The following is a 12630-nucleotide window of genomic DNA, read 5'->3' on the forward strand; positions in this document are numbered from 1 at the left end:
CGTCCCGCTCGGCCTCGGAGTTTATCCCTTTGCCCTACCGTGGGCGAACGTTCGCTCGTAGCCGTGCTGGTGAGTCGGACATTCCTCGATTCCTCAGTGTATTTTGTTGCTAGCTGGCGTTATTGTTGTTATAGCAATAAATGCCTTGTTTGTGTCAGCCAGTGTGTCGTTCCCGAAGAGCACGGCCCGCCGTGGTCGGCGTGCGCTGGGTAGCGTACGCGACCACGGGGTGGGGTCAGCGCGGTTTTGAACTGAGTCAGCCGCGCTTAATCGGGGAGAACGTATTTTTCTCCCCCATTTTAAACCCCACAATCTATCTACCCAGTTGGAGTCGGCGAGTTGGGCCGCGTACTCTGCCGCTTTCTGGGTAGCTCGGCAATTCTAGCTTTAAGCTTTCTATTGTGTTTCTGGCGTCGCCAACGGCGGACGAGGCTGCGACAGGCTTCCCAGAGGTGTAGAAGGTGGTTATCCACGTCCGTGACCGCCTCTGAGAGCTGGATGTGTGTTTCATGCGAGGAAAGGTGTGCCAGCAGCTGTTTGGACCATGCTGTATAGCCTTGCGCGGAAATGGGTGTATTATCAAGTGAGTTAAAATTTTGCCTGAATTTCGTCCAATCTGGGATATGGGCTTGTGTTCTGGGACGCTTGAGGGGGCGTGTGCGTAGTGTAGTGTTAATGATGCAGTGGTCGCTATCGAGGGTCTACGCGGTGTTGAGCCAGTCTGCGTGTCGTATGTTGCGAGTGAAGGTTAAGTCCGGACACGTATCCCGTGTCACGGAATTTCCTAGCCGGGTTGGGTGGACAGGGTCCGTGTGGAGGGTGAGGCTCAACGTGGACGCAAGCTCCGCCAGGTTACGCCCGCGCGACTCCTCCTTGCGATACCCCCACTGCTGACTGGGAGCGTTAAAGTCGCCCACAATCAGCAGGGGATCGCGGCCCGCTACTCTTAGCGCGCGGCTAAAGAGGTCCGCAAAAGTCACTCGCTTTAGTTTGGGAGAGCAGTACACGTTGAGTACATGCAACGGTGGGTCCCTGCGGCGGACTAGTACGAGGTAAGAGTACTCTAGTTGGAGGTCGAGATCAACTAGGTTGGCTGTGTAGTCTTTGTGAACGAGAAGACAAGACGCGGGATCCTGTTGGAACGTCGTGTAATTTGCAATTGTGGCGCCCAGGCCTGGCTCTTGGAGGGCAACCACGGCTGGCAAGGGCTCGAAAGTTTCAAGGTAGAGGCGCAAATTGGCCCGCTTAGTGCGGTCCTTAAAGCCTCTACAGTTCCACTGTGTTATTGAAGTTGACATGGCCGAATTGGAGATGGCGGAACTACTTTTTTAAGGTGTCTCGCCATGATTTAAAATTCTTGAGGGGGGAGGAGGAGGGATTGGCTGCCTCAGAGCCAGCTACTTGCGCCATCAAGGGGGTGATGACGGAAGGAGCGGGGCAGCTGTCCTCATTGTCCGAATCAATAATCAGACGGTCGAATTTTGAAGGGCGGTATACGTCCCTAATGGGTCCCGTCCGAAGGAGGAGGCGGGGGTTGTCCGAGATGTGTTTTGAGACCACCGCGGGGACGGCAGATTTGACCTTTGTGAAGATCTGGTCCATGGCGGTCTGATCATATATCGCAATTTAGAGGTTAAGCGCTCCTCCATCGCAGAGATGGCCGTCGCGAGGGCAGGCGAGATCTCCGCGTCGCTCTCCATTGCGTCCGAGTTCTGCGGGCTCGGTGCGGCGGACGCCAGCGCTAGCGTCATTATGACCTAGGGGCGTGCTTCTAGGCCTGCCAGCCTATATGGTGGTTGGCGATGCGAGAAAAGAAACGCAATGGTATTGTTTGTTCCCGTTCATAGCAAGCACTGGAAGAGATGACTGCCAAAAATTCACTATTTTTGTGGATCCTTGGCCAATATCGAGTTGCTGGTAGAACTGATAACTGCGATAAAATCGCCTTTCTTCCCACAGCCATTTTGCTGCCACTGCCTGGTCCGGCCCGCCTGGCGTCTGCCAGCACTGCTGCTGAAGGCATCGTGCAAATAGAGCATATATTTGTTTAATTGTAGGAGATGTTCACAATAAAGGGGTGACTATATAGTAGCACCATGATTACAGCGCTTGCCAGCTCCGAAGCGCCCTGAGTTGCGGCATCAATGCGAAACTAGCTAGGCTTAGCGACAACCAGGCCAGCAAGGCCGCAACGCAGTTCGTCACCCGGCGCGCCCGCGGGCGGCGTCGTGGCCGAAAGCTCGCTTCTTCCGCAGGCATGCTTTTTCAAAGCTCTAACATATCAGGCAGTTTTTCTGATATCATGGCAATTTGTGTTTTCTGGCGCGAACTTCAAGTACACCGAACAAAGCAGAGCTCTGGCACTGCTACGCGGTGGCAGACAGGACCGGCTGTGGGCAAATCTTAAGTCCAGTGGCGCATCGCTACCTGCGGCTCCGTGCGTCCATTCTCGCAGTAGGGTGGTGGCTCGAAAGTAGCGACCGATGCGGCACATCGGCGACGATTTCACAGATATGTATCCTGTAAAAGGCTGCCGTGGCTCAGTCGTGCCGTCATTGCGCGAAAAATCTTCAGCGCCAGCGGCGGAGGCCTTGTGTAGAGCTTGGGAAGCTTTTTACTTCTCGCGCAGGCTACCAGGAGCGCAGTAGGTATGACGTCATTGTTTGGCCTTGGGGAAGCGGGCTCAAAATTTTCGCTTTGCGCACGGAGGCCTCTAGGAACAGTGTGGAGGAATGCCTTAATGTATATAGTATAAAAAGCGGGCATGTCGCGTTGCACTGTTGAGGCGGGGCCTAAAGGTGCAGCGAAACACTGCTCGGGGGGATACCGGCTATACTTCAGGTGGATTCTTTATGTCATGCAAATGCTGACTTAAAAGAATTACAGGAGTCGATGCACAGGAACAGGAGTTATTTAATGAAGAAATTTCAAAATACAAGCAAACAAAACGCTGCCCTCAATTCGAATTTGGCGTGGCTTCCTACTCTTCTTTCCTTCTCCTAATGACGGCACCTGGCGCAACCAACCAAAACAGCCCGCCAGAGCACGTCGCGGAAGTTTGCACTCCACGGTAGCCTGCTCTCTGTAACTCGTTCTTGCTGAGACTGGCAGCGTCGTTTCCATGCCAGAGCCCCGGTTGGTGTATTTTTATTTTACTTGCTTTGCAGGGCTTTTATCTAAGACAAACAAGTTGTTTCTGTTGATCTAATATAAAACGCAGACAGGGGACAAAATGTGTCTCTATTTATTCACACAGTTTGCAGTATATTTACTGTTTGTCCAATCATCAAGCTCGCGCCAGGTGATGTCATATCCGCTGCTAAAACCCGCCACTGTGTGGGGCCACCATCAGAGCCATGAATTTGTTTTTGGGCGGACATTAAAATATTAAAAAAACGGAATATACGCGGTATTACCGACGCTAATAGTACCATTATAACTCACTGTATGCGATAAACAGGCAAAGCAGTCAACTAAGATTGTGTTTCTGGGCCGCTTTAAGCGTCTCCATTTTTTTTTAATGTGACAGATACAATGATGTGGGCTATGCATTTGGATTTGGATAATACAGCACAGAGGCGTTACATTCGCAAGAAAGGCATGTAGGAATTTCTTTCATTGCGGTAACAAGTGCAATGCTCAGTTCAGTGCATTATTCTGACATGCTATGCAAGTCAGCGCTCCTTCTTCTGCTGTCGATCCCGCAACATATGTTTTCGCTTTTCCTTCAATATAAGGATTTAGCGCTTGCACGCAGGTCGTTTACATAGTCATTCTTTATTTACGAGGACGCGGCGGCGGGAAAAACGCAAGCCGGGCAGATTGCATGTAGGCGCAACACGTGTGAGGTCAGCGACGAAAGTGGCCGGCACGCGCTTCTCGCCGCGGTCGGATACAAGTGCGATGACGGCGTCCTAAGATTGTTGTGGATATTGCCACGTATCATTGTAGTGTCCGTTCGTTCGCGCAAGGCCGCAGGAAAGGGGTGTTATCATTTTTGTTCGTGACGCGAGAAGCGACCGAACTAATCTCGATTGATCACAGCCATGAAGAGCTGCGTCTACGTGTTTCCAGATTACTCTAGATGATCTCGACCTGTCATTTCGAAGTTTCCTTGCCGGCTTTAAACTGAACTATGCCGCGAGCAGCGGGCATTCGTAGTTCGACGACTGACGAGCACATTTGTTGCTTACGCCACTGCCGTGCAGTTTAGTTTTTTGGGGGCGCAAATCAGCCCAAATAAAGAGCTTCTTTCGAAAGTCTTGTTACTGTCTTTCTGACCACTGGACTGCCGTTACATCAACGTGACAATATTAATCCGACAAGATTGGAAGCCTCATCTCGGGAAAAAGGAGACTGCAGTGGCTCAGTGTTTATCTTGCTCGGCTGCTGACCTGAAAGACGGGTTCTATCCCGGCCATGTCTGTTGCATTTCCAGACACTGACACAAAGATTTCCAGGTGGTGGAACTTATTGCCACGCGCCTAACGCGCCACGAGAGCCCACCGCCGCTTCGTCGTCGTCTTCGACTCAGCGCGGAGGCCGCGCGGCGCGTTAGGCGCGTGGCATTATTATCCGGAGACCTCCACTACGGCACCTTTCTCTCTTTGTTCTTTCACTCCCTCTTTTGTCCCTTCTATTACAGTGCGGTTCGGGTGTCCGCCTAGATATGTGAGACAGCTACTGTGTCATTTCATTTCCTCAAAACCAGTTTTCAATTTTCATGTTGGCCCACTCCGGAAATTTAGAATACCAAAATTTGAGATGGCGGGAGTTCCGCACTAGACAAGATTTAGGCGCGCGCTGGCAAAAGCTGATGTCGCAAGCTGCTCTCAGTCGACAGAGGACGTGTCACAACGAGCTGAAATCAAGGACGACACTCTAATGCTAACACTTTTCTGGTTGGTGCATGCATATTCGGCATCACTGAGGGCGCTCGGTGCTGGAGTTGAAACCTCTCTCAACATAGATTGTTGGCAGGCTACACATGGGTTCTACTGTCCTTGCGATACATGGTGGGAGATAGCTGCCGGTACACTAGAGTTATGGCCCGCGTCGTGTATGGCTATAACGGAGCAAATGCTCTAATGAAAAAAGCTCGGGGTTCCTTCGCTTTCGTTATAACGTTGTTGAACTCCTCATCTTCCGTTCACTTTTACGCTTCGCCGACTTTGAAGCCTAGGAGTCTGTCTTTAGATCACTGCTTTGCTTTTCTGCCATCAATTCTGTAACGACGGTTTCTTATTAACGTCTGCGTTATCTTTATTATTCCTGAACCCAAGAGGCTTGGGGTATTTACATTGACTTTTCGTTCTCGAAATCTGGATGACTCTGAATTCTAGCAAAGTACGCTAAATTGCTTCGTTAGATTTACCGCCCAGTGAACGCATTCAGCCGAACACGTTTAGTGAAACTTGAAGGATAAAGGATACACTTTTGGACACGCTACTGTTGCGAGTCAAGAAGAAACAAGGACGTATTGAGAAAAGGAGCCTGACCGATGACGTAGTCGTACTCGTCTTTCAGCTTCTCGGTGTTGTAGACGCTCATGTCGGGAGGCTGACTCAGCTGAAGAAGGGAGAGCATCTGCGCCAGCAGAAAGGCCCCCCACTTGGGGAGGACGAAGGGGATCTCCACCGAGCTGATCATGGTGGTGCTCCTCCTGCGAAGTGCCAGCTTTAGGTGCGCTGTACTGTGCTTAGCTGCCAGGAAAAAAAAAGTTAACTTCATTCCTTACATGCACACTTAAAAGATTGACGCATGCGTTTAGGTTCTCAGCGGACGATGCTGGTCGCGCATCCGTGAAAATATGATCCAGTTTAACCAGTTCAATAGGGGTGGAAGATATAAACGTTCAGTTAGCAGATCAGTTTTACCGTTTCGATAACATATGGAAACGTCTTAGAGAACGTGCTACAGTGGTGAGGTATTTACTCAACTCTTTATAAATGACAAACATTTATGAAACTATACTTTGTGCTTTACTGAGATTTAGGTTATTTCCGCGCTCGTGTCCATTGATACTCATAGGTAGTAAGTAGCAAGACTGCAGAGTTTAAAGGTGTGCTCATGTTAATTCTGCCATTCGCTAGATGTGTTGTCTCCTACATTTGAACCCGGAATATCAAGCCAAGATAACTTCATTATCGGGAGTGCCGGACCCACAGAATATCCTATTTAGAAACCTTTTGTTACAGTATAGGAAAGTCGTTGAGTATTTCAAAATGCTCGCCGCGCGCTTGCAAGTGCGGCTTCTCCTAACGGCTCTCTTCGATCACCGTTCGCGCGCGAAGACGGGTCATCTGTGCAGCCTTTGGCATCTGCAGACAACGCTAACGCAGTGAAACCCTGCTGCGGGGTGAATGTGGGGTGTGCTTGATGGCGACCTTCGATCTCTAACTCTCAATATAAACGCCACATTTCTGTAATGCGGAGAAGACAGCCCTTCTCCTTCAGTGGCAGCGAAGCCGCCCTCACCTTGTGTTCTTCGCTGCCGAACGCACTGTGGAAAACAACTGTACCTTAATTTTAATCAGTGATTATTTTATTTACAGTTTACTGGTAACATCATTAGACATCGTAGGTAGAGGCTAGATAGAAGAAACAGCCTGCTGCGGCTGCGAGGCGAAGCAGGTTGTGCCTATAGCAACGCCTAGCGATAGGTGCCTTACAAAAAGCGTGCAATGTATCCTTGCTTCTAGTTAAGAGACAAGCTTATCTATATCCGCTTTTGTATATCGAATCACCGAAATATGAAACATTTATACAATCCCGTTCGGGTTCCATATATCTGGGTTCGGCTCTAAGCACAAAACAAATGAAAAGCCATTGTCTTAAAGTAGCTGCACAGTGGTTATAACAGAGTGTTAATAATGTCCATCAGATCAAATACATAGACAGGTAGGGGCGTTCATACAGAACGAAGTTATAGAAGCAGGACAGAGACAGGTACTCTTAGTGTCCTGGCTTGTCGGACTTTCATTCCTCTTTTGTTGTCGCGCTTCAACACTTACTTCGAGCCAACTGCGCCTAGGTTTCGTCGTCCTGATCTACAACGTTCTTTCGCTACGTGTACTAAAAGAAGCGCTGTCAAAAAAAGCAGTGCAAGTGAAATCGTTTAGCAAAATCGATAAAATCAATCCCTTCAAAAGTTATGAGCGAAGTTTGAAGTATGTTTTCAAAGCATAGCCTAAACTTATTCAATAAGTGTAATTAACATAAGAATGCATTGGTTCCCTCCACCTGAAAAAAAAAACAGCGGGACACTTAATAACAGCATGTGTTGGCAATGTGACAGTATTCGAGGGTGCTGTAGAATTTGCCGAAAGTGAGTGGTGGGGCTTGTGAGGCCTAGATTACTCTTCCGCAGCAATGCTCTTCCCGAGCTATTTCCGAACACCACCTCCCACTGTTGGCAGGTGCAGGTCTCGTGGTATGGTGACGTCACCCCCAGTATGGCGACGTCACTTCGTTTCAGCTGGTACACATTCATGGGTGATGACAGACTGTTCTCTTTCTCTTGAGTATTGTTAGAACATTATCTTTGGGAAAATGTTTTTATTACATCCTTGCAATTTTTTCCGAAAGCATGCTCATTAACTGTTTGAAGAAATTTCCAGCTGGGAAAGGGCCGAGTGCAATGCACTACAAGTAAGTTAACTGCTCTTCCTCTCCATCAGTCCCCATAAATTGCATTTAACGCACTTCAAGACAGGGACGAGTTCAATGAACTACAGCAACTGCCCTACTACTGCAGCCATCCTCATCAATTGCATTTAACGCACTTCAACCCTCGGAATAAGTGTAGGGTTGCCCACCGGAAACAGCAAAAGAAGGAACCGGTTGAGTACTCCTTCCGGTGCGCCACAGAAGGCGCACCGCAAATGGCTTGACATGCTAGTCCCAAGTGTAATGTAAGGGCGCACGTGTCGGGTCGGTATGACCTTGCTCAGCCCGACTCGCTTCGCTTATGCCGGTTTCACGTATGCGAGGCTCCAGAGGGTGACGCCCCGCGTCAAAGAAAGGCCGAGCGCCTAATAATCTCAATATAGCAGGGCAATTAGTCTTCTTCAGTCAAGTACAACTTGTGCTCGTGCTCAGATGTTTTCGACGTTCTCAACCAAATTCAGAATCCAGTCCAAAATGTTTAGCATTATCTGCACAAGTTTCACTAGTAGAACCTTTGAATGTCTGATTCCCAATGATCAGTGTCATCTTCTAGATGAACATACCCATTGCAAAGCTGACTCCGTCCCTCGTTTCTTCTGCATTTAAAGCCAACAACCTTTGACGTACCACTTACCTTTCAACAGTCTATCTGGCTTGGGCATTCACAGATGAACGTCGCTAAGCAAGAAGTATGAGACCTTGTGCTAAAGTGGCAAAAGTTAAATGCGCACCTCGCCCTGAGTAGCAGTTGCCGTGGATTTCTTGCGCGGTTGAGTACACGTGTCACGCCACTTGTTTGCACTCGTCTCACCACATGCGGCGTCCTTCTTTATGGCAGCCCTAATAACTCGCTTTGTGCAAAGCACAATGGCCGTCGGGTAGTGTCTGCGGCACGGGAAAAAAAAAACTGCTTTGCACGTTGCGCGGTTGAAAAGATGACGCGACAAGCGGCTCCGCGGTTCTGTACCAGTCTCAGAATGACCCACTGGCTGGGCAGAAGACCACCAGGATGCATGCATGGCTTGATTTGGAACAACCATGAATTCTCTGTAACTACAAAGCGTTCAAAGTTTGTAGAAACAGTAAGCAATCTCCCGAAGGCTCCGGAGATTTCGCGTGATGGAAGACACATGATTTTTCATGGTTGATTTTGCAAAAAACCTAACACGTCAGATATTAAAGGAAACGAATACTTTTTCCTGCTGTGATTTTTGTCTGCACTTTATTCTATTTGGAGAGAGGTAAACAGAAATCTAAATACTTATTTTGCCACTTTGTGCAAGAAAAGATTACTCGCAGTAAAATCTAAACGCACTGAAACTGTTTTTGTCGCACACATTTGCCGCTGTAACAACGAATGAAATCATCACTCAAGAGCAAAAAAACTGATGAAACTGACAATTCTAAAGCTATAAAGAGTTACTCAAATAAGCAGAACTTTAAAACAGCTCGAAATGTGTGCTAGTTGCCAAGAAAAACTACAGGTGACAGTAATACACACAACATTAAGTAGTTCCAAGTATACCTCCTGGTTGCTGTGAAATTCTTTGGGGACCGAGTCAAACATTTTTATTGACCGGCGTCGCATGAAAAAGGCAAGACGGTCGAACCGCCGGCACTCAGCTGGATAGTAACAGTACGTGAACGCCTGAGACGAACTGCTCTGGAACCAGTTATGATGGCCGAGCATTTGCGCATCATCTAGTTCGGCTCCCTTAAAAGGTTGGCTTTGGAAACCAACGTGCTTGTCTCATCACATATAAGACACCTGTTTGGAACACTTATTTTTATGGTTTAGGGTTATGGTATGTTGCGTTGATGACGTACAACGGCAGTAATGGGCCTTGAGACTTGAGTGGGTAAGTTCGTGACGCTGCAGTGGTCAAAGCTTCTTCCTGACTTTCCTGATGAGTGGGGCTACTCAGAAGGGTTGTCGCCCGCTTGTGTTAACCGTTCTCAAGGCAGCAACAGGACCTTAACCTTCTACAGCACTTGCAGGCGCGATGTGCTCATCTGCGTTGTTATTCTTCTCGTGCATGCCTGTACGGCCGTGGCTAATAGGTAACTGAATTTCGGAAGAACGTCTTATGAAGCAGGCCCTGTACAACACACTGTGGGGTTATCGAGTTCATAGGATTGTCTTTGCGATTTTACGGCTGGGCCAATTGGGTGTGTGTTCACGCCTAAAGCACAAAATTCCGATAAATCGGGCACAATCTACCATGCGGTCGGACTGTTCACTGTATTGATTGCTATAATGAATGCTTCTTGGCTTTTTTTCTGAACACTGAGTCTTGATCTGACGGCGGATCCATCCAGTCAGTAGCTAGAAGTTTGTTTTTTTTTTTTCAAAGAAATTCTATGTATATGAATAAAAGTGCGGTTCCCGAGGAGTCAATTCCGGTATAAGGCGCGTTGACCATATATATGTTTAAAATTTATAACTTTTGCTTCCAGGTCTATCTATAGGTGCGGAATATAAAGCATGTTCTTTTTCAGTGTCGTACACATAGGAGTGAATTCCCGCTGCGATTTTACGGGCAGGTCGCGGAATATGTTCTGTGCTCGATTAAAATGAGAAGAAAGCCGCGGCCTAGCCGCCGCAGGTTTTTCCATACCTTACTGGTGAAAGAATAGATAAGAGTCTCTAAATCGCTGCAAGGGAGAAGACATCTCGCCTTTGGAGCAAGCTCATAACGGCAACTTGGAGGCTGCAGAAGTTAAAAAAAGCTTTCGTGATTACTAGTAATTTGTAACCGTAACAAAAAGTTTTGTTCAATACAAGATAGGCGTAGATACGCTGAGCCATCTCATTCTCGCAGTGAGGAAACGCTCGCGTTTTTCTGCCTGTACGTATACGCAAAATTACGTATTTCTTCATTCCATTATTAGAACAATCTGTCCAAGCGGGAATGGCGACCGCCGTCTGTAAGTAGACAATAAAAAGGAAGTTGCCCACAATCCGATGGGAAAGTGTCCACCTCCCCATCGTGGCAGGTAGCACTATGCCACCTCACATATAATAGCCTTCTGCAAAAATTAGTGGAACACAAAAAAACAACCACAAGAAAGAAAGACAGGACGACGCGCTATTTTTCTTTCTTTTTTATTTTTTGAACAGAACACGCCATTTAATAAGAACGGTAAACTGGGCTAGTTGGTAGGAATTCATACTGAAAACTGCTCAAAAAACGAAGACACAGAATGAGAAGGCCCGTGTCGTGCCTTCTCTTTCTGTGTCTTCGTTTTTTGCGCAGTTTTCAGTATGAACACCATTTAACACATAACAATTGAAATTTCAAGCACTGAACACCACAGAGCAGAGCAGAAAAAAAGCCCATACCAGTACAATCGTTGCTTACTGATGCAAATTTTTCTAAAACCCTTCTTCCGCCATATACAGAACGATCGACGCATCACTGATACAATGCAGGCCTATTTTCTTAATCAAAAATGCTTGGTAGGGAATGCCTTCAGTACACACTTCCATCTCTTCTGAATAGGTATATCCACATTAACATCGATTTGTTTTCTTTTTCACGTCGTGAACTACATAATTTGTTTTGAATAACATGGTTTAAGTTTCATTATGTATACATATTGCTGTTTCGTGTATTCTCCGGTGCTTCCTTGATGTGCTTGTTTTTTTAAAATTGTGTAAACTCTTGTGTTGCCTCCCTGTCAATAATTAGGGTTGTAGACTCGTCAAGCTGCCCAAGGGCAGCTTTTTTCTACGATTCCTCCATCTGTACTGCTAGATGGGAAATAAACTTTGATTTGATTTGATTTGATTCTTTCAGTTCGCGGGCAACACGTTCGCAACGGTTTCCTCAAGGATGGGCCTGCACGAGCCCTCACCGCGGCCCTTGCAATGAAACGGCAAATTAGAACCTCTTCCGGTCACCGTCGACCGTTCATGCTTCCTAAACCTTTCATTTAAACAGCGCCTCGTCTGGCCATTGTACACCTTACCACATGTGAGGGGTATCTGATAATGGCCTTTCATGTGTTAACCCAAATACAATCAACCTTTGTATGCCACCTCGAATATGGCGAACATAGTGTGATGATCTTGGATATGACGAACCTAAGGGTACCACGTCGAATATACCAAACTTAAGTACCAGCGTCGGATACACCCAACGTTTAACTTCTAGCGCATTGAAACGATGCACTGAGGATGGCCTAATATTTTAGTGCGAAAGATTTAATCCTGATGGAGGTTAGAAGGAGGGACAAACTTTTATTTTTCATAAGCCAAAGAATGCTCAGGTTAGGCAGAAGGTTTGGACAGTGCGCGGGCCCTCTAAATAGCGCTAGGTGGCTTGAAGTCCATGCTTCATTGCGACCTTCAGGGCCCAACCCGCTACCCGGAGTCTTACCTCTGGGTCAGTGCTGAGCTACACAACCTCGCACTGAGTTTGGTTTCAGATTTGGAAGCTCAGGGGTAGTTGGTCCTCTGAGCACTCGAATAGAATGTGACGGAGGTGCGCTTTAAATTGATTGCAGAGTGTAGCGGGAATTGTATTCCGCGGGATGCATAAGGGAGTAGATATAAGGATTAGGGAATGTAGCCGTTCAAAGTTGCCGCCATGGAACCTGCAGTGCTTTGGTGAGGAATTTGGGCTAGGGTGAGCTTTTGAGTCGATCATTTCGATAGTGGAGGGTGATTTCATGGTATGTTACCAGGCCCTCCCTCCTGAACGAGGGGCGCTGGTCGCTCTGTGCCCGGTTCACAAATCCTCGGGCACATTCATGAGCTGCCACGTTCCCTGGGTGGGAGGTATGTGCTGGCACCGATATCAGCTGGAACCGTTGTGTGAATAATTTGGCTCTTGCCAGCATGGATGGAGAGAGCTATGGAATGATGTGTTCTCTTAGCGAAATTCCCGATTGCTGCATTCGAACCATAGATAATGTATCCTGTCCTGGTGGCGGCTGTGGCGAGCGCTATTGCCGCCT

The sequence above is a fragment of the Amblyomma mixtum genome, chromosome 10 (genome assembly GCF_055824585.1).
Source record: "Amblyomma mixtum isolate Tamu chromosome 10, ASM5582458v1, whole genome shotgun sequence".
Taxonomy (NCBI): Eukaryota; Metazoa; Arthropoda; class Arachnida; order Ixodida; family Ixodidae; genus Amblyomma; species Amblyomma mixtum.